The sequence below is a fragment of the Balaenoptera borealis genome (assembly GCF_965194805.1).
Source record: "Balaenoptera borealis genome assembly, chromosome: 20".
NCBI lineage: Eukaryota > Metazoa > Chordata > Mammalia > Artiodactyla > Balaenopteridae > Balaenoptera > Balaenoptera borealis.
In genome coordinates, this window is record NC_138879.1 from 39448111 (window position 1) to 39470799 (window position 22689).

The 22689-nt window shown below is 44.0% G+C and overlaps 1 protein-coding gene across 2 annotated transcripts in view; it reads left to right on the top strand.

The window, feature by feature from the left end:
• AATF (apoptosis antagonizing transcription factor) overlaps positions 1 to 22689 on the top strand; it is a 103282-nt gene that overhangs the window by 79426 nt on the left and 1167 nt on the right. The window lies entirely within an intron of this gene.

Consider the following 22689-nt stretch of genomic DNA (forward strand, 5'->3'; position numbering starts at 1 on the left):
TAGCAAGGGTCCTCGTCACATCTCTTCACTCCCATCATTACTGTAAGACCAAAACAAAATTTCCGTAAATCTCAGTGCTGCCTCTGGTGGGTTTTTTGTTTTTGCTGTTTTGTTTTGTTTTTAACTTTAGCCACCTGCCTAGGACATCTGAACTCTTCTCTAGACGGATGGGTTAGGACAGCACACACACTTGCTTCATGTGTTTGGGGGTTTTATGCATATGTTCTCCTTTTAAAAATGGGTCTAGAGATTGCTCTAGAGATGTGCATTATGTTGTGTTTGTTCAGGCTGCTGTTGAGGTTTTTTTTTTTTTTTGAGTATTTTTACAAAAGAAGTACGTGCTCATTTTACAAAGCTGAAACAAGATAGAAATGTGTACAGAAGAAAATGTATACGTGTATTCAATTCGGAGATAACCACTTTTTAAAGAATCATTCCTTCTGTATTTATTAGTTGGCATTCTACTACATCATAATATTTTTATAATATTATTTATCCACATTCCTTCTCCTTGATTTATTTAGCATTTATTTATTCATTTATATCAGTATGGATTCATGCTCTCCAATTTTATTCAATTAATTATGATCTGTTACTGTCATTATTTATTTTGATTTAAAATTGTCTCAGATTAATAGAAGCCCCTTCAAGCTGGCTTGCATCTTTTTGAGATGTCCCCAATTACTCCTTGAGTGCTTCCTTACTTTCCACCACAGCAAGGTGTTCTAGGCTCATCTTCTATTTTCTCTGTTCCAGCCCTGGAATCAGTCTTTCTCCAAGGAGTCCTCACTCTTTTTAGTGAATTGTGGTTTTTAGAACCTAAGGTCTGGGTGCTGGGGTGCTCATCGTTCTGGGTGTCATTGTGCATAGGCGCTCTCAGCGTATAGAGGTAGGAAGTGCGTGTATATACACATACCCGTACATAGGAGACAACCACTTTTAGGATCTCCGAATATTTCCTTTCAGTCTTTGAGTTCCCTTTTAGTATGTTCTTGTTTTTCTTTTTATATAATTAAAATTATATTCAACAATATAGAATTATATTCTGTATTGTGATTGTTTCTTTAAATATTTTGTATACTGTGACCATTTCATGTCATTAAAATTATTCAAAAATTTAAATGACTGTGTAATATTTTTATAATATTACCTATTTAGCCATTCACTAATTGTTGGAAATTTAAACTGTTTTTAATTATCATTGTTGTAATGCTGTGGTAGACATTTTAAAACATAAGTCTTCACCAAGTGAAATTATTGGTCATAATGTAGGCATATGTGGGTTTTGCCAGCTTTACCCCTCAAGCCACATTCAACCTTTTTATTTGAAAGTATTTTGTTTGCTAATAAACCCCATCAGATATCCCCCCTTGCTTGAAAAGTAGTAGATGTGCAAGTTTAGTTGAACACAATGATTATCAATTTTTTGTTTGCATTTGTTCAGTGCTTTGAGTACAAAATAGCTTACGGGTGGCGCTGAGTCCATTTATACGCACATCTTTGTGACTTCCTATGCTCTCCTGTGCTTTGCAAATGAATGCCTTTGTCTGGCTGGGTTTTGTTTGTTTGTTTTTCCATTTATTTCTGGGTCTAATCTGTTTTTAAAAATAATAGAGTGAGGGACTTCCCTGGTGGTGCAGTGGTTAAGAATCCGCCTGCCAATACAGGGGACACAGGTTCGAGCCCTGGTCCAGGAAGATCATACATGCCACAGAGCAACTAAGCCCGTGCACCCCAGCTACTAAGCCTGTACTCTAGAGCCCAAGAGCCACAACTGCTGAGCCCCTGCTCCACAACTACTGAAGCCTGTGAGTCCTAGAGCCCATGCGCTGCAACTACTGAGCCCACGCGCCGCAACTGCTGAGCCCACGCACCACAACTACTGAAGCCCATGCCCTCTGGGGCCCACGTGCCGCAACTACTGAGCCCGCGTACTGCAACTACTGAGGCCTGTGTGCCTAGAGCCCATGCTCTGCAACAAGAGAAGCCACCGAGAAGCCACCACGATGAGAAGCCCGTGCACTGCAACGAAGAGTAGCCCCCGCTTGCCGCAACTAGAGAAAGCCCACGTGCAGCAACGAAGACCCAGCGCAGCCAATAAATAAGTAAATAAATAAGTAAATAAATAAATAAAAGCAAGAGAAAAAACAAATTAAAAAAATAATAGAGTAAAATGAATGCTGCTTAGGTTCTCTGTCAGGATGACATGAAAAAATTACTTCAACAGAAAAGGAAAACTAGGCACTTAAAAACTAAAATCCATTAAGGTAACATTATTATCCCAGGCATAAAGTGAAATCTCGTTTAAGTGTTGGTGGCATCTTTTGAATATAGTACGACTAGATCATTTAGAAATCGATTGTCATTCCTAGCTGGGATTTTTCTTGAATCACCTGATACCCCCGGACACTTAGTTTTCCAGAATCTTGTTTATTCACTCATAGTTTTTGTTTTTGTTTTTGTTTTTTCACTCATAGTTTTTAAGGGTCTACTATATGCTAGACATAAAGTTTATTTGAAAACAACTTTATTATTTAGGATTATGTTGGGCTTGGTCTGCAAGAAACATAAAATATGACTACAGAGGTATAAGCAAATGGGAGTTTATTTTTCTGACAGAATAATCCTAGGGGTGGCAGGTAATTACTGGCAGTGGTTTTTCCCTTTTCAGTAGTATTAAGGCCAGCATACCTTGGTCTTACCCCTGTGGTCGCAAGGTGGTTGCTTCAGCTTTAGCCATCAAGTATGCATTCCAGGCAGGAAGAAGAGGAAAGGAGTGGTGTCAGCCATACTGATTTTCTTTTATCAGAATGCCCTCCAAAAACAACTTCTCATATCTCATTGGCCATAACTCTGTTATGTTGCCACTTCAGGTAGAGCAGGCAAGGGAGGAGGAGGGGTTGGGAATGTGTTTGCTGGGTAACAGTGTGGCATTTGGTGTTTGGGGGGCGGGGAAGCTATCCCTTGTGGATGTTGCTAATTATCAGCATTGTTCTCCAGCTGGTTTAGCCACTTTGTAACAAGGAATTTAATAAAAGTGTTACAGCTGGAGAACTGAGCATTTGTTTTTACCAAGTACACTCCCTTTGCATTGTGTTTCTTGAGGACACAGAGGCAGACATCCATGTTACTGCTGGTGCTCCAATACTCTGAATAGGCCAGACTAACTATAGGCAGAGTAAGTGAGTATTAGCTCTTTCTGCTTCTGGTATCAAATATTCCAGGGCCCGTAGGTAGTGTTAGGTAGTATCTTTTTTTTTAAAACTATATGTATCTTAAGAAGGAGGCCGTCATAGCTTGGCCTATTTTGTTTTTTGTTTAGGTAATTCCATAACTGGAAATAATCTAGCACTGTTCTATTTGGTTTCTCACTTTGTATGCCACAAAATATTGAGGAATGGGAAACTTTCATTTCAGCATCAGTGCATACTATTGATACTTTTCTCCAAGTGAATAGTTCTGGTTTTGATAAGTTACAGATATGTCATTCTTTTTTTTTTTTAACAATGGTATAGATTTATTGAAGGTAAAGTTCTGGGGAAAATTCAACCCATTTTTATAGTTGTATCTATGGTAGAGTAGAACAAAGTTACAGATATGTTATTCTTGGTGTGCATGTATGAATAGAGAATTTTTTATGATTTTGAAGTAGAGAAAGGCTTTGTAAGCACAACACGAAGGCCAGAAGCCACGGGGAAAGTACTAGTAGCTATGACTACATAAGAGTCACAGTGAAAAAGATATCAAAAACAAAGTTATAAGTAAATGACAAACTGGGAAGAAAAAGTTCAGTGTAACATTACTGTGTAAGAATGCTATGGAAAGAGTTTTTACAGATCTCTAAGAATATCCTAATAAAAGTAATGGGTAAAGCATGTCAACAAGCAAACTTAGAAATCATAAAAGAAAAACCGCAAATGGCCAAAAAATATAAAGACTGTCAATCTCATTAATCAAATAAATGGATATTAAAATAATGAGATTTCATTTTTTTCTTATTATATTGGAAAACATTAAAAGAGTGATAATCACTAACGTCGATGGTGTGAGGAAACAGACGCTTTCATTTACTGTTGTTAGGAATGTAAATGGCAAAATCATTTTGGAGGGCTATTTGGCAATGTTTTTCAAAATTTTAAATGTAAATGTATCTGTTGACCCAGAGAAATCCACTTCTAGGAATTGACCTAAGGAGACCTAAGGAAATAGCAAGTTCGCAAATATTTTTATATCAAGGATCTTTATTGCAACATTGTTTATAATGGGGAAAAATAAGAAACAATCCAAATGACCATCAACAGGGAACTAGTTAAAATAAATCACAGAAAATCATTCAATGAAGTTATAAGCAACTGTTAAAGGAGGAAGTGGAGCTGTACATATTAACATAATGTTTAATGTAATAAGTAGGCTACAGAATACTATATCATAATCCTACTTTTGAGTAAATAAACATGTATGATTGAAAAAAAAAAGTGGCGCCTTACAAAAAATATATATATATTATACTGTCATGGAAAGATCTCCAGGTTATTTTGTTAACTAGAAGAAGAAACATCCATTTATGTAATATCCATTTATGTTTTTAAAATAAATATTAAACAGCTGTATATGTATACATATGTATGGATATGTTATAGAGCTTAGGAAAATGCCCGGAAAGTCCATACATAAATAATATTTAAAATGTTTACCTACAGGGAAGGGACTGGGAGGAGGAAGGGGCAAAGGGAGGTTTTCAACTTTTTTTTTTTTTTCACACTTCTATTTTGCTCTAATTTCCTGCCATGAGGATGCATTCATATTAACTGTCACTAAAAAAAATAAGAAGCTCTGAAACAGTGTACACCAAACTCTTCACATGTTTATTGCTGGGCAGGGTGCAGTAGAAGACACATTTTACTTTCTAGTCTATTATTTCTGTAGTATTTGATTTTTTTTTTTTGCAATAAACTTGTATTGCTTTTTATCAACAGAATAGGACATGTTCATTTTGAAAATCATATCTATAATATAAAGAGGAGGTGGGAAGGTCCTGATTTTCTCTATTGAAGTATTACATAAATGAAAGAGCTTCTTTCCCTTAAGGCTTCTGCCCTGTGAGCCATTTGGATAAAACTGGCTTTTGAATACCCGAGTAGCTTCTTTCCCAGCCCACCCCTCCCCTTTTTTAATCATGGTGAAAAATTACATAATAAAATTTCCAGCCCTTTTGATTTCTTATTCTCAGAGGCCACTCTACCTGGGGTTCCTACCATACCCAGGTCTGGAGAGAGAAGCCCTTCTCTTTAGTTGTGTCTTGGGTCCAATTTGTTGTTCCACACGTGTGCCTAAGTTGGATTAATACCCAGTATTAATAAAGAGAGGAGAAGGGGGAATCCCAGTATGGTTACTCATCCTTGAATCCCCCATGTCCATTGTCCAGTTTGAGCTCAAATTTGGACTTGGTCAAATTGAATTGAGACTAGAACATAGCTTTCATTAAGGGAGAGAGAGCAGAGATCTTTAACACAGGGTATTAAAATACCCTTAGTGGAGGAAGAAGTACTATCTGTAAAAGGATCTTTAGAAAGGTAGTGGCGTCTTCATATTTCTGCTGATACATATTCTTTTCTCATGCTAGGAAATTTTCTCTTCAAGCAATCTATATTTTAAAAAGTCTTTTTAAATGCAGAGTAGCCCAGTTTGCTCCTGTATTACCAGATTTCCCTTTGGGGCGTCTCTAGGTGAGCTTTGCATACTGATTGAAATGCCTTTACAGGCCCTCAGGTTTCCTTTGCTAGTGAAAGTCTCATGTAACCCCTGACACTTCTGCTGGTCCGGTATTAGGAGGTAGGCAGGTGGTTTCTATTGCAGGCCTGATGAACGCTCTCAGTACTGGGAGGAGAGGCGGTGGTGGTATGGTGGTTAGCATAGCTGCCTTTCAGTACTGGGAGGAAAAAAAAGAAATTCAGCTTTGCCCCTGTATCATGTGTTGCGTGCGAGAGAGGGGTTACCATGAGTCTAAAAAGGATCGCTGGCTTTGCTGGACCCTCAGGTACTCTTGGCACGGGGCAGCACATCTCCCAGAGCAGCTCCTGTTTGCCCTTCAGAGTCATCTTTGCGAAGAGGGCAGAAGTATCACGTGATGCTGTAGAGGCAGAGTTATCAGTGGGCTGAGGAGGACAAAGGGCTTGATGTCTCATTGGCAGAGAATCCCTCTAAGCATATTGTCACCACTGAGAACAGGTCAGTGTGTTACTTGCATGATTTACAGGATTGCTGTTCACTTCTCTGACTACTGAAGTTATTCTAAGCTTATCAAGGACATTTTAGAAGCAGAGCTCACTTTACATGGTGTGAAAGCCCTGGAGTGCTGTTAAGACCAGAGGGAGGGTGAAGTGAAAATTCAGGTGATCTTTTATTATCGTTCTAACAAAATGAAGAATTTGTCGGTTGTGGAAATAATCATCTGGGGTTTTGCCTGTGTTTTTGAAAGACCCTCTGAGGCAGACTTTTAAAGAAGTTTGTTCTTTTTCGTTTGCTGGGTGGATGTAGGTCAGATAGTAAAATGCTAGCGTGACAAGTAGGAGAAGTAAATTCTGAGTAAGACTCTGAGACAGGTCGAGATGTGTTCCTCAGAACTGGCCACCGCCCCAGATTTGGGACGGGGAATGCATGGGGAACTGCTTACTCCGTCAGCGCGGGTTTTGTTGTCAGCACAGAACAGGTCTAAGCGGCAGCAGTCAGCCTGGTGCCTAAGAAAATTGGTGTTTGCCTTGCATTTACTGCTGCTTCAGAGAGCATTTATTAGATAAACCCAGTTCTGGTACTGTTCATTGAAAGGGTAGGTTATTGTATTTTCCTAAGAAGCTTTTTTTCTCATTACAAAAATGATAGCAATATCAACATTTTGTAGGTACTCCATTCCTTTGCAAAGAACTTAAATTCTCAGTAGGAACAGCAAGAATTTTCATTTTAACCCCCCACTCTCTGCCCCCAGATAAAAAACCACTTTCCCCTCTCTTTTTATAAAGCTACTGGCTTTAGAAAGAACAAGGAGAGAATCCTTTAATGATAACTGCTAAGCACCAAATACATTATTGTTTTACATCTGGAGTTTTAGAAATGTACAAATGTAATCCAGCCTTGTAAAGTGCTTTGTCAACATCACTGCCACGTTGTTCTTGAAGTGCCTCGGTATAATAGAATTTGTACAGGCAGTTTATCTTCCGCGTGCCATTTTTGTGTGTGGGTCTGTACCCTAAGTATGGGCACATTCTACCACTCTCCTGATGGTGTTCTTTTCTCCCTGATTGGTAATCCAGAGGTTACTTAGACCATTTTTGATTCCCCGTTACCTACTTTACCCCCCCCCCATTTTTATTAGCCATAATGCACCGAATCGTGGTGAAATATTCTGATGAAGTTTGCTTAGCATTTGAGAGCACATCAGCTAATAACCCCAGAAATACCCTCCATAAAGCATTTTTCGTTGGTTAAAAACTTGAGAGCAAGAATGGTTAAGATATAGATGTTTTCTCTGAGGCTTCTTATCTCCTAAAAAGACACAGGTTGTTCTGACAGGTGAAACAAGCCCGAGCAAATATGCAACATTGATCTAATCAGCAGGAACGAGCTCGAAACTTGCACTGGTGCTGTCTTTCCCCAGCGTCATTAAAGGCTCCCATTACTCTTTTATTAGAGGTTCCCTCTTTTCCTTATCAGATTACAGAATGAACATAACTCATGGCAGTGATTTGATCTCTTGTTAAAGAGGATTACAGCTTTGCATTAACTCGGATTGACACAGTTTATAATTTGCTTGTTGATGCTCAGGCGGGCGGCATCACACGTTTGACCCCCCAGCAGTGCTGAAGGGAAAGGACCCCCGTATATCATCATTAAAGATGGCGTCCAGCACAGAGCGAGGGGGCCTGGGGCCTTCCTCCTCCAGAAACGTCAGAAAGGACAAAGAGAACATTCTCAAGTTCAAACCTGACACTTGGGCCAGAGTTTTAAAACTGGATTGCAAAGACAGCACTGCTCTCGTTTCTTCCATATTTCCTGGTTCGCTGGTTTGCAGTCCTCACACAGTTCTAAAGAATTTGCATTCTCAAATTCAAGCCTTGGTTCCAAGCAGGTTGTAGAGAGAGAAAAGCACATTTTCTAGAAGAGATTGTAGATGCTGAACAGATAAATCTTTCCCCAGAATAGGGTTTCTTAACTATAGTTCTCATTTCTGCAGTCAAATTCCCATCATTTCTTCAAAAGATTGTGAATCTTATTCTTCTCCCAAAGGGATATTTCACGTTCATTAAAGTGAGTGTAAATGTTTCTCTTAAGGAATTATTATTTTTAAGTTTTTGTATTCTATTATTATTGTCTTTTAAAATGTAATATCTTACAGATACTGTATTAGTCACAATGAAGTAACTTGCAAGGAGGTAGGCCACAGCTAATGTTTTTCACCTGAATTTAGATTAGTCATCCATTCATATTATGAATACATTTCCCACAGTGATCACTGAGCCACCTGAGCAGCTTGGGTTGCTAAGATGTGCAGATCACCTCAGTTTTTGTGTTCATCCTTTGCTCTGATTTATCCACCCTAAGTCTGCCACCCTATTTCTGATTGGCAGTGAAATGGCATGGAATGATAACTTCATATTCCACTTATTATTATTTTTTTGGATCTCAGTTCCTTGACCAGGGATTGAACTCAGGCCACGGCAGTGAAAGCCCAGAATCCTAACCACTAGGCCACCAGGGAACTCCCTCAGATTCCACTTACTGAACATTTACTATATGTCAGACACTGTTCTAAACTCTTCATGTGTATTTTCATTCGGTCCTTATAAGAAACCACTGAAGTGGTTGACATTATCTGTGTTCTATGCTAAGAATACTGAGGCACAGAGCAATTGAGTAATTTGCCCAATACAAACAGCAAGTTTGTAGGGGAGCTGGTTTATGCATCTGGGAGTGTGGCTCCTGACCCCTGCCCCTGTTTTCAAGAAATCAGCAAGCTTATTTATTTTATTTATTTATTTTTGGCTGTGTTGAGTCTTCGTTGCTGCGCCTGGGCTTTCTCTAGTTGTGCTGAGCGGGAGCTACTCTTCGTTGCGGTGCGTGGGCTTCTCATTGCGGTGGCTTCTCTTGTTGCGGAGCACGGGCTCTAGGCGTGCGGGCTTCAGTAGTTGTGGCTCGCAGGCCCTAGAGCGCAGGCTTAGCTGTTGTGGTGCACGGGCTTAGTTGCTCTGTGGCATGTGGGATCTCCGCGGACACGGGCTCAAACCCGTGTCGCCTGCATTAGCAGGCGGATTCTTAACCACTGCGCCACCAGGGAAGCCCAAGAAGTCAGCAAGCTTTTATGAGACTGACGCGCTGCCTGCTTTGCTAAGAGGGCAGACAGCAAGCTTTTAGAAATACGTGGGAATCCTGTGCCAAAGGGAAGCTGCCTCCCCACCCCCGGCACACATACACAGAGCCTTTCTCTCCATTAAAAACTTGTTTGGATTAAAATAATTGTTTCTTTCTGTTATAATAAAGATGCTTTCTATATAAGAAGGTTTTACCTGTTAAGCCATTCACAGTTTAGTGTGAATCACTGAATTTCCAGGCCTGCTCTTATGGTTACACCATTCTTTGATTCCAAAGACCCTAAACCTCATAATTAGCTTTGAAACCTGGTCCAGTGTATTCAGTCCATTTGCTCTTGACAGTTCTCTTTCTCCCGGATTCAGGTGCCTGTCACCTTCTTTCCTTAGAGACTACATTTTTCCCCTATAATAAAAACAAAAGGGACTTCCCTGGCAGTCCAGGGGTTAAGACTTTGCCTTCCAGTGCAGGGGATGCGGGTTCGATCCTTGGTCAGGGAGCTAAGATCCGGATACATTACCTCACGGCCAAAAAACCAAAACATAAATCAGAAGCAATATTGTAACAAATTCAATAAAGACTTTAAAATGGTCCACATCAAAAAGAATCTTGGGCGTCCCTGGTGGCGCAGTGGTTAAGAATCCGCCTGCCAATGCAGGGAACACGGGTTCGAGCCCTGGTCCGGGAAGATCCCACATGCAGCGGAGCAGCTAAGCCCGTGTGCCACAGCTACTGAGCCAGTGCTCTAGACCCCGCAAGCCACAACTACTGAAGCCCGCGCACCTAGAGCCTGTGCTCAGCAACAAGAGAAGCCACCGCAATGAGAAGCCCACGCATCGCAACGAAGAGTAGTCCCTGCTCACCGCAACTAGAGAAAGCCCGCGCGCAGCAACAAAGACCCAGTGCAGCCAAAAATAAATAAATAAATCAATTTATTTTTTTAAAAAATCTTAAAAACAAAAACAGAACCTTCTTATGGAAGAAAATTTGGAAAATACAGAAAGGACAAAGGAAATTCATGTTACCTGCTACTAGGAATTGAATATTATTACTACTGCTAATATATATTTTCTTGCAGAACTTTTTGTGTGTATATTTTATAAAGATATATTCATATATGTTTGAATCCCTTTTTCCAGTTAACTTTATATTATAAGCATTTTAATACCATTAAATAGACGTCTTAATGACTTTATAATATTCAATTATGGAATATTTATTCTTAGGCGTTTAGGTTATTTCTGATTGTTTTCATTTCTCTTTAAGGAATGCTGCAGTGAACATATTTGTATAGAAATCCATGTTCTAGGTTTTGCTTGTATCTTTAGGTTCTAAGGAGTAGAAGGGTAATTCCTGGGTCAAAGGCAAAAACTTAAAAAAAAATTTTTTTTATTGCAGTATAGTTGTTTTACAATGTCGTGTTAGTTTCTGGTGTATAGCAAAGTGATTCAGTTATATATGTACTTTCAGGGGTTCGTGATGGGTTGTACTGATTTACATCCCCCCTCCCCCCACCTGAGGCTCATGTCATTTACCTTTGCTGATGTGGAGAGTTCAACAACAGTGACACTTTACTGAGGCCCTGCGGTGTGCTAGGCACTGGGCTAAGTATCTAATGTTTATTTTCTCATTTAATCATAGCCTTGAAGAGTCTGTATGTTTATTAATCATTTGTATTTCTGTTTTTATCCTTTGTCCAGTTTTTTCCTTTGGGTTTAATTTTTCTTTGCAGTTTGTGTGAATTCTACATATTATGATTATATACCATATTTCCTATTTTTTGTAGCTCTCCCCGTTTGCTCACCTGTTGGTATTAACGATCTTTATTGGTCATATGTAAGTTTTACTTTTTATGTGATCTAATAGATAACACCTTTTTCTTAGGAGTGTTTTTCATTGCGTTTATGCTTAGGCATTCCCTCCCGGATCCCAGGATGAGCTGTGTGCTGATATTTTCTCTTGCTTTTTTCTGATTTCTTACGTTTGGTCTGCTTGGAACTTTATTTTCATATATCATTCAGTGGTCTCTACTCTCCAGTCCTACGGCTTTGTGAGCCCAGATTTTTTTTCTTCCCACATAGACTGTTAACACCAACAGCCTCTTGACCCCCCGTCTGATTTAATTAGTTCTGTGCATCGTTGCCAGATTGCACCTTCCTAAAATACCACTTAGAAAACGCTATTCCTTGTCGCCTACAGCATAAAAGCCACACTCGAACCTGCCACTCAAGACCTGCAGTGATTTGTCACCCTGCTACCTTTCTCTCCTCACCACCTGGTTTGGTGTGCACGTTCTTTGTGCTGTTCTGCCGGCCCCCGAGGTCCCAGGACACACTCCCTCCTCCTCCCGCTGTGTCTCTTAATTCTGCTCACCCCTGCCCTGCCTGCATCCTTTCCTGTTGCAGGGTCCGTAGTCCTTGGTACACACCAGCCTTTCCAGAGAGTCTTTAATGGTTCCCCACCCCCGACTGAGGTGTGGCTCTTTTGTCCTTGAACCCCTGTTTTATTTGTTCCTCTCTAACTGTACTTATTACAGTTCACAAAAACACTTATTCGGGTTTTTTTCTTGCTAAGAATGCTTCATTTATAAGTCAAAGTACAATAGTATGCGTATGTTTACTATAATCCTGTGTTTGGTATTATCGAGTTAGATGACTTGGAGAGATTTTAGTAAAAATGTATGGTATTATACTCATACATTTGCAATAATATATTTTGATTCCAATTGAATCCTGCCTTACTTACTATATAGCATTTTTGTAGCAGAAGTTTTATTTGCAAAACAATTTAAGTCTTTTCCCAGTTGATGTCAGCCTTCTCTGGGCTAGAGAACTGACTCGGGATCCTTGAGCACCTGTTCTGCCCTAGCTCACAGACAGTGTGACCTTGAAGAAATCTTCTCTCTGGGCCTTAGTTTCCTTCTTTATAAAGTGAAAATAGTCCTTCTTGCTTATTAGATTCTTGAGAATGAAATGTTCTTTATAATTTTTTTGTTTCTGAGAAGGACTGTTTTAATGATATCTGTACAAATAGGTAAATAAACAAAATTTACATTTTCCCATGTGTACATATTATGTCATTGTTCCTTTGCCTGCAACGCAGACATACCCATTTCTGTGCAAACCTGAGAAGAGTTGGCTGTAGGTCTCCTGTCTGAAATGCCTTTAAAGGCCTTCAGCTTATGAGTCTGTTGCTTGTAAGCAATTTGCTGGTAAGATTATTTTTGCAAACAATCCCTATAAGATGAATGAACAAAGGCTTCTTGCCTCTTTTACTAAAATCTCTCCAAGTCATCTAACTCTAATATACAGATCTTCATCGACGTACAGTGGGGTTACATCTCGATAAACCTATTGCAGTTTAAAAATAACATAAGTCGAAAATGCATTTAATACACCTGAGCTACTGACATCACTGCCTGAACCTCGCCCACCTTAACCGTGCTCAGAACACTCACATTAGCCTGCAGTTGGGCAGAATCGTCCAACACAAAGCCTATTTCATAATAAAGTGTTGAGTGTCTCATGTCATTGATCGAATACTGTACTGAGAGTGAACAACAGGAGGGCTGTCTGGGCACAGAGTGGTTGTCAGTGTGTCGGTTGTCCAGCCCCGTGATCGTGTGGCTGACCGGGGGCTGCGCTGCCCAGCATCGCAAGAGGGGATCTGCCGCACATCCCCGGCCCGGGAGGAGAGAGGTCACAGCTCAAAACTGGAAGTACACTTCCTACCAAGTGCGCATTGCTTTCGCACCGTCGTAAAGTGGAAACATCCTGAGTCGAGCCGTTGTAAGTCGGGGGCCGTCCGCACTTTGCCCTGTTCCCACGGCACTCTGTACACGGCAGTTCACCGGCCATGCGGACCCTAATCCCCTCCGCGCGAGGATGTCGTGCCGCCTGAGAGCCGGCTCCGTAGTTTGTTCTTCGCTCCTGGCCATATTGGAAAAGCCCTAGAAATAAGGAGAGTCCAGCTCTGGGACTTGTCATGCCCAGTCCTTTACTTAGAGAGTTTTGGAGGTCTTTTAACTTAGGATGAACCCTGGGAAAAGATCTTTCAAGAACACTCTTGTATTTCAATTGCTCCCAAGAGTGTACACCACAGACTTATTCATACTGTTGGTTTTCTCCTGCCCATCTTGGCTGTGATAACCATACCGGGTTTGGTTTCTGGTGGCCCTTCTACAAATTATTAGTTACTGTGGAAACATGGGAGTGTTCAGACAGGGCTCAGTGATGATGACCAGTTCTCATTGTAGGTCAGCTTTTTTGGAATGCTCTCAGGATTTGTTTGGTTTAAGAAAAAGACAGTTCTGGAATGGCTCCTGTACGTGCATTAACAAGGCATAATAGTCCTTGGTTCCCTTTTGTTATTTTTAGTGTTGGTATTAAGTGTCACAGCAAAAAAGGATATTTAGATAAAGGGCATTGCCTGAGTGTACTTCGAGTTGCAGGTGCTGGGAAGCAGGGCATTTGTAATGGGAAGCTGTTACTAACTACCCTGGAAACAAGGTCTTGAATGAGCCAAACCCACCTTGTGTTTTATCCGTTGTCTTCCTCTGGGGAGCAGAACACTTTATAAACATTAACTCTTCTACCCTCTGGGCACATCCACTTCAAAGGTAAATAAGACTGAAGGCTCTCTCTTCTCCAATATAGATGAGGAAACGTCAGCCCAGAGAGGGAAATTACTGGATCCGAAGAAGGGGAGGCGTTCGTGGCCTGGGGTGCTTGGAGTCCGCACCTTGGACCTGGCAGCCTGGTGGCCACAGGAGCTGCCCCTTTCTGCTTCCCGGAGGCGGGCGAGGGCTGGGCCTTCTGTCTCGCGTGGGATGTGAGAGGCTGCAGGGAGGAGCAGCTGTCCTTCAGCGCTCCGTGCTCCTCTACAAGAAGGGAGAGATCAATACACATTTTCTCCTGCGGCGCCGGCGGCGCTCGGCCTCCTTGTCCTCGCCCGCCTCTCCATCCTGCAGGGGAGGCGCAGCCGGGCCGCAGAACAGTCACCAGCTTCCAGGGGCAGAAACGCAGACCTCTCATTTTGCACGGAGCAGCCAGGCTTTTAAAAACCAGTCCCATAACCGGCCGAGGTCATCAGATTGCTGACTTCAGTGACTAGCTGGTGAACCGAGGCGCGTGGGTGGGGAGGCGGCCAGTTGCAGACACCCGGAAGCTGATGGCTCCTGGGCACTCCTCGTGGGGATAGTTGCCCCGGCAGGTGTCTGGGAGAAACCTTTTTTCCAAATTTCTCTCTGATTTACGGAGGAGAGGAGGAAGTTCTTTGAAGGAAACCATTAAAAACCAAGAAAGAGTGACAGAGGGAGGGCATCAGTTTGCATTCTGTCAATTAATGTAAGTGAACTGTCCAAACAAGATCCCTATCTCAGGGAGGATTTTATTTTTTAATCAGAAAATGTGGTGTTGGTACCTATAACTTTGTAGCTTCCTGCCATTAAACAGTTAAGTGTTGGACATGAATAACAGAATCTGCTGCCATGATTAACAAAGGTAGTTGAGGTGGCAGAATCGCCCTGCAGGGCCTGGTGCCGTCAGTGGCCAGTTTATTGGAGTTGGACGCAGTGCCAAGGTGGGATGTGGGCCCTCTGGCCGTAGGCGGCTTTTGCACCCAGGAGATCGGCAGGGCTGAGAGCGTGGATGAGTTGGCCAGGGGAGGGGTCGAGAGAGAAGGGAGGAGGGCCTAGAACAGAACCCAGGAGAAGGGCTATGGGAGGAAGATAAAAAAGACCAAGAGGGCAGAGCAGAAACAGAACACGGGCGGTCGCACCCTGGGGGGAGCGTGTGGATGGTGGCCTTTGTGTCCTGCAGGCTGGTGTTTGTGTGCTCAGTAGTTGCCGCTTGTATGTTTGGATTAGGACTGGGTATTTTTTGGTAAAGTAAGTAATGGAATGCCTTGCTGAAACTCTGGGGGTTGACGACAGATACCCTTGTTAATTTCTGTGTGTTTTGATCCCCTCAGAGTAGCCTTAAACTGGAGCTGAGAGAAGCATCATACGCCCGCCCGCCCCTGCCCGGCCCTGGGTCGTTGGGCAGCGGTCCTGATAGGGATACAAATGTAACTCAGTGTCAGCCTCCCCTTCCGTGGGGTTGAAGGAAGTGATTCACGTCTAAGCAGTGAAGCATCCCCTGGCTTTCAACAGGAGCCGTTAGCGGGGCTGCTGTTTGGACAAGGAGCTTCGTCTTCCTGCAGCCAGCAGTCACAAAGCCGTAAACACAACACCGGCCCACTCTATTGCCAGCATCGCGGGGGCTTGTGGCGTTAATATTAAACATCGCCAGCAAGGCAGAGAGCTCCGCAGCCCAGCCACAGAATAAAAATAAATAAAAGTAAAGAGAAGACCCCGCTAAAAGCGGTGAGATGATTTGTCGTCTTTCCTTTGTGAGGCCATTTGTCTTCTCTGGCGTCAAATCTGTTATAAAACAGTCAAACTGTGAAAGTGGAAATCATCCCAGGAATATGGAATATTAATGCACAGGAGAGGAGGCGACATCCCTTTTGTCAACAGTCCCTCCCACCCACCTCCACTTTTTTGCAAGTCCCACCAAGGTAAATTATTTTTCTTTAAAAGAATTTGAAAGGCTTGAAACTAGTGGTAGGGATGATGGAAGTTTCAAGTGTTTTTCTTCCTTGTGTAAGTGGAGTGAATTTGTAACTGGCTTGGGAGCAAGGAGGGAGCGCAAGTGGGGAGAAAACCTTTACAGATTCACCCCTCGCTCCCTCTCACCTCTCCTTCCTCCTCCCAGCCGTTCAGTTCCTTTGTTTGGGGCCTGAACCTGCATCTTTGAACATTTATAAATCTTGAGTCTGTCTGATCTTTAGGAGACGGGCCAGAGGCCGTGTCATCATCTGTAATTTAAAGCTGTAGGGCTAAAAGCATTTGCAGAGGTTTGAAGGACCTGGTTCTGACCTGACCAAAGGAGCGAAATGGAACAGACCTTCCCAAGTCTCCTTCAAGCACTGGGGAGGATGGCGAGGAGAGCAGACACTCTAGGTAATTTATGGCCAGTTTGCTGGGAGCCTTGGTAGTTAGTTGCCTGGTCCACTGAGAAAATGCATCGTGTGCTGCCACCTTGTGGCAGATTTGGGCAGCTGCGGCGGGCTGCCTTGGAGCTTGTGAAGAGTTGAGCCTGGTTCTGATGGGAGATTTGCTTTGGGTCCAGATTTAGGTAATTAGTGATAGGTGAGGGCATTCTCTGAGTCACTATTACTTTGCTAGCTTGATCCTGTTAAGAAATAAGACCTCAGTAAGAGAAGGTCGCTTTCTTCTCTTTTCACGTTTCTTGGTTGTGTGTGTGTGTGTGTGTGTGTGTGTGTTATTTTTTGGTATGCAGTTGTGCCGGTGTTTCGGGAGAGAAGCCCGAGACCCACTTTTTGTTAAGTGCTGGCCTTTCGGCTGCATTCAAAAATTCTGAGTCTTCTACTCGTAGTTTTTTTTTACGTCATCCTACGTGATGCTCCCTCCCTTACAGGACGTACTTCTGTCCCTTCGCCTGCATTGTCCTCCTCACAACGCAGGCTCCCTGAGAGATGAAGGCCCGGAGTGTGGGCCCTGCCTCTGATCCCGCTGCTGTGATGTGCACGTGGGCCCCAGGAGCGCAGGGCAGCCTCCTGCCATCTGGACCAATATAGTTCCCCTCTTAGGTCATAGAAACAGTTCTCAGGCGTCTTTCTCTCGCCTGTAAAGTCTCTGATACAGAGTAGAGTGGATTGGGGTCAGAGGAGGCAGAAGGAATGAAAGGTTAAGGGAGGTGCCGTCGCGTCTCTAGTATTTGGGGAGCAGACCTCAAAGCAGCCAGAAGGTTAGGTTGGGAGGACCCCTTGGTTTGGTGCCAAGTGATGACTGGCAAGATATCTTTTTCAGCTGGCACTTGGGATGCCCTGGGCACGCTGGCAGGCAGAACAGAGAGACTGGAAGCTCTGTGAGGGCAGGAAAGGACAGGCTGAGAACAGAGGAGGCGGTAGAGCTCGCCCCGCGCACCTGGGCCGCCTGGACTGTCCAGACACGTGGGTGTGGGCTCGGAGAGCGAGGGCCTGCCCGCCAGCTCTTCGGCAACCTGGAGGGCTCCGAGGGGTTCCGCCAGGCCAGCAGGAGGACTCCAGCTCTGTCATGGCGGGAACGGAGTGAACTGTTTCTTTTCACCCAGAAGAGACCAGATTTAGTCAGGGGAAGGCAGCAGTGGTTGAAATGCTGCCACGGGGAGGAGCAAGGAGCTGTCCCTCCTGGCTCCGGAGGACTGGACTGTGGGAGGGTCCCACAGCAGCAGAGGGGCGCCCGGCGAGAGGGAGAACATTGCCACCTCTCCGAGTGGAGTGGGCTGTCCAGACAGAGTTACCTGATACGTTCACCTTCCCCACGCAGGTTCCGCCGCGTTGTTCTTGTCTCTGTAATCCTACGAAAACCTAGCAGAGCAAATAGGCGTTCCTGTGTGTTTTATGAACTTATTATACCTTTGTGTTATACTTTGAGGGCAGGGACCATCCTCACCTAATACACATTTATAAGCTTCTACAGCGCTAATAAGTAAAATGTTTTCCAAACACAAACGTGAAAAACATGCATCAGTAACATTGCCAGTGATTTTTAAAAGTACATCTGCAGTCAGCAACCACAGTGGTCAGTGTGAGTTTCTGTTCTTGCTGTGTCTGTACTGACTCGCAGGGATTCGGGTTTCGTCGAGGTTCTGCTGGACACGAGTTGCTGCTGGAATTGGAGCCCTTAGTCTCACTTTCCCTTTGTGCGTTTCGTCACCCTTGGATTCTCAAATGTATGTCTAAGACATCAAGTTCCGCAGAAGCACGCGGCACAGGGCCCTCGGGTGTGCAGGGAAGGGGAGGGGATTATGGGGGAGGGAGGGCCCCCCGCACACTCTGGGATGCGTCTTGTATATTTAGGGAGGACAACCCCCCGTCCCCCCCAGTGAAGCAACTAATGAACAATCTCAAATTAATCAAGGACAAATTCTGTGTATAGTTTTAATCAGGAAAGCAGCGATATTGTTTCTAGGGGCACACGCTGAAATCCCTGCGTATTGTACTTGCTCGGAGAATGGGATGTACTTTTGGAGGCTGTGCAGGTTTCTTTGGGGAGCGGTGGCCTGGCTGCTTTCTCCCTGCTGTCTGCTCGCCTTTGGCCCCAGGGCCAGGGGGGTGCAGCTTGGGGGTGTCCGGGCCGGAGGAGGAGGAGGAGGAGCGGGGTGTCTGGGGCGAGGCCTGGACGGCTCCTTCAGTCCCAGGTGCCGCAAGCTCCTGACCAAGCCAGCTGCCCCCGCGCACAGATCCTCTGCAGGGTTCAGGTGCTCCTTTGTACTGTTTGCCCCGATGATGGCGTGGAAGCCCCTGGTCTGTGTCGCGGTCAGTGAGGAGTGCGCGTGGCTGGATGGCACCATGACGCACGTCCACCCGCGTCTCATTTAGGGCTGCTTCAAACCTCGCCCGCCACTCAAGTGATGGCATCTCACAGCCAGCTCGACCGGGCGCGCTTAAGTCTCTTCACAAGAGTCACATAATAAATAAGCCGAATCCCAGTACACACACACACACACACACACACACACAAACAAACACACACACACACACACACACACACACTCTGTCTTTATGGAAGATGGCTACTAATCCATGATCATTTTTTTCCAGAAACAGGTTTTATGATAATATAGTAAAAATATTAAATTAGAAAATGCCTCACTAAGGGTTATAAAACCTTACTACATTAGAGATAGGTAATTATCCCCTCTAGAGCCTAAATGACAGTTTAAAAGAAATAAAAATGTTAGTGCTCATTACTTGCTTTTGTAGTTGCAATAAAGGGTAAGTTAAATTTTAATTCAAGGAAGAGCCCCTGCTATCGACCTTCTACCTTAGGTCCAAGTCCTGTTAATTACTCTGCAGGTTATTCTCCTGCATGATACCCACATTAATACATTTTCTACAGTGGACATTCCCACTGGCCATTGAGGCCAGGAGTGTGGGGGGAGGGTGACAGAGGGGGGAAGGCATTTCAGCTCAGTGATTCAAATCTTGATTCTTAATGTGATAGGGAGCAGGAATTATATATTTTTAAAAAACCAACTTCATTATGCATGGCCTTAAGGGGACCTCAAGTATTAAACTATACACTTACCCTGGAGAATCGGATGGAGATGAGGTTAACCTGAAGGACTGATAGCTTCTCTGGGCGGCTCAGTCCCGCTTAGGAAGGATGCTGCAGGGAAAGGCGCTTTGTGCAGCAGAAGGCAGCCCGACCCTCTGTCCCATGGCGGCTTTTCATTCCCTAGTTCTGTTTTTAGTTTTGTGTTCCCGCCTTGGGATGGGATAGGGATATGGACGCAGCCTGTTTCTTTCCAGGTGCCTTCCCCTGCCCTGAGCACTGGCCCCAGGTCTAGCACCTGCCTGGGTCTGGGGCAACGCTCAGGACGCCCTCCGCCTCAGTCTTCCTCCTGGGCCGTGCAGAGATCTTCCCACCGGAAAGGAGACACAGAGAGGTGGCAGGAATCAGATTTCCAGCTCTTTCCTGAGAGGCTCTCAGCAGCCCTGCCTGAGAGCCTGCCCGAGCCAGAGCTGCCAGTTCTCCTTCTCCCTTGCCTTTCGCGGTTGTCCTCTCCAGACACGAAGCCCCTCCTTACCCTGACATGGGACGTTACTCTGGAGTGGGGAACCTCACAAAAGGACCGGTCAAAATACGGTGTAGGGATTGCGACCGGCCGTGACCCAGGACTGGGTAACAGAGCCCTGCCGGTCAGGTGGCTTCCAGGTCTTTATTCTCAGCAAAATTGCAGGAGAACCTAATTGAGTTGTCAGCTGGTAGATCATTAAAACTAAGTTTTGGTGGTAGATCACTCTGTGATTGGGGGGTGGTTAATTCAGAAGGAATTAAAAGAATTGAGTATCATTGCTATAACAAAACTCTCCCATTCCCACATCTACTTGTTTGTGTGGCAAGGTTTCTCATCACTTCTGTCTACAAAAACTAAAAAATTGGAATAGAATTGGTGCTGAACCCTCTTTCATTCTAGCAATAAATTATATTCATCCATGGAATGGGAATGGAGGGAAAGCCTCGTCCATATTATTGAGAGATAATTTCCAGTAACATTTTACATATTTATGTATATTAAAATTTTACCAAAATTATACTACATTTTATTATATTGTTATGGTATATATCAGTTGTATACTAATAATAATTGTAATGATAACACAATCCAGAAGTAATTTTTAAAAATTACTTAGAGCCTTATGGTCCCAAGGAATTAAAATATTTCAACTTTTCAAATTTCAAAAAGTGTTTCAATTTGCATACTTATTTTTGTGGCCAAGAAGTATGATAGTGTGATCAATACAAGACTTTCAAGCATAAAACAATTATATTAGGACAAAAATCTGTAGGGAAAAATCAAATGGAAATACAAGTTTAAAAAGACAAAGATGCTGTAAAATTTCCAAATTAAAGAGTTTGTTTATGTGTTGTTTAAGTGAGTGATGATGGGTATCAGATCAGTATGGCATATAGATTCCATTGGGCGTATTACAAAAGGGATGTAAGAGTTATTTTAAAAGTTGGTATTCACAGATTTGTGGTAATTATATCCTTTGTGACTATTAACTTCATCAAGAAAAATTTTATATGTCAACTTAAAAATGTGTGCAGGGGCTGCGGGATTTTGTAGAGTTCTGTTAGGGGGTACGCAGAGAGGCTCGAGGACCAGCCCCTGGACCCCACCCTTCGTGGCCGTGGTTTTCCCAGCTCTGTCCCCGGCGGGTCCTCCGCAGGGAAAAAGAAGGGCTGGGGCCAAGCTGAGCAGCCGGAGTCTGGGGGTCTTCATCCTGGTGATACTCCTGGACCCCAGGAAGGTCTGCTTTGTCCATCTCTAGAGTCCTTAGAGTTGGGGCTGAGGGGGATGGAGGCGGGGGAAGAGGAGACGGGAACAGAAGAGTCGTTTAGGAGGCTGTCACCGCATTCTGGGTAAGAGATGGTAAGATCTGAAATAACGGAGCCTGGAGGAGCAGGGAAGTTTGAGATACTTTGAAGGTAAAAACGGTCACTGATTGGTGGTCATGGGTGAGGAAGACTTAAAGTTGAAATTGCTTGGGGATTCTTAGATTGGAATAATCCCTTACTCATATTTTCTCTCTTTTCTGTAAAAATATTTTAAGAGCCCAGACCACTCAGCTTTCCAAGTTGCTTTGCCATGAACAGCTGCATGTTTGTCAGCTTTGCCCACCTGAGTGTGAAATGATGTTCTATCAAAACGTGGGTTTCAGCATTTCCCTCTCTGCTCCTGACACGTGAACCCTGCTGCGGGCAGTAACTGCCGCGTTAGCCCAGGCGGTTTGCCGATGTCACCGCGCGGAAAGGAAGCATTTGCTCGGTGGTAATGATGGGGTCTGGTGCAGGCGAGCACGGCGAGCCTGGGAAGGGATGACTGTGAAGGGCTAAATGGCATGGTGCCTCTGCAGCTCCCTCTCATCAGATGTCGCAGCCTTAAAGCCACACTGTCCTCTTCGTCATGGCGACTCTCCCCTTAACACCATTTAATTTCTTTGTGGAACTGGCTAGAGAGACTTGTAGTTATTGGCAAGTAGGCAGGCCATCGCGTGATAAAGTGACGCCTGGGCAGGGCATCGCTGTCCTTTGTGTGATGGAGCTGGTGATTTGGCAGCCACTGCCTCTGGAAGGGAGGCTGCCTGCCTCTCATTTGCATGTGGTCTGAAGCTGCCTTCCGCCTTTGTACGCGCGTGTCCGGGCCCGGCCAAGGCCGAGCCAGGCAGATGTGTACAGCTCAGGAACAAAAGAGACCCTGGAGCTCCGGGTGAACCTGCATCCTTTGTTTATAGGTCCAGGGGCACCATGGTCGGCTGAGGGCACCAGCAAATTCTTGCAATAAAATTCCTATAATAATACAGGAGACCCACTGTTTTCTGGCTGCACTTTCCCTGCCTGCCACGTGGTCCTCAGCATGATAAGGTTTGTTTATATCCGTGGCTTCTGCGGTTCCTTCTTTAAGACTTTCCTGTTTCAAAAAGTTTTAATATGCTGTTCCTATTGCTGGGTTTTCTAATTATTATGTCTCTTTTGGTACACACCACTATAGTAAGGTGACTTCAAAAACAGACTTGTAAGTTTTTGTGTTGAAGTCTAGCAGGACCAAAAATAGCTGTTTGAAGGGTGGGGTTTTTTTGTCTTCTGTTTTGTTTTGAAAATCAGATTTGCTGCTGATGACTCTCAGATGATGAGAGCAGTTCTGTCAGGAAAAGCCTGTTTTCCTAACAAGGAGGGCAGGCTGTAGATCTTGAAAACACAAGCAGAGCAGGCAC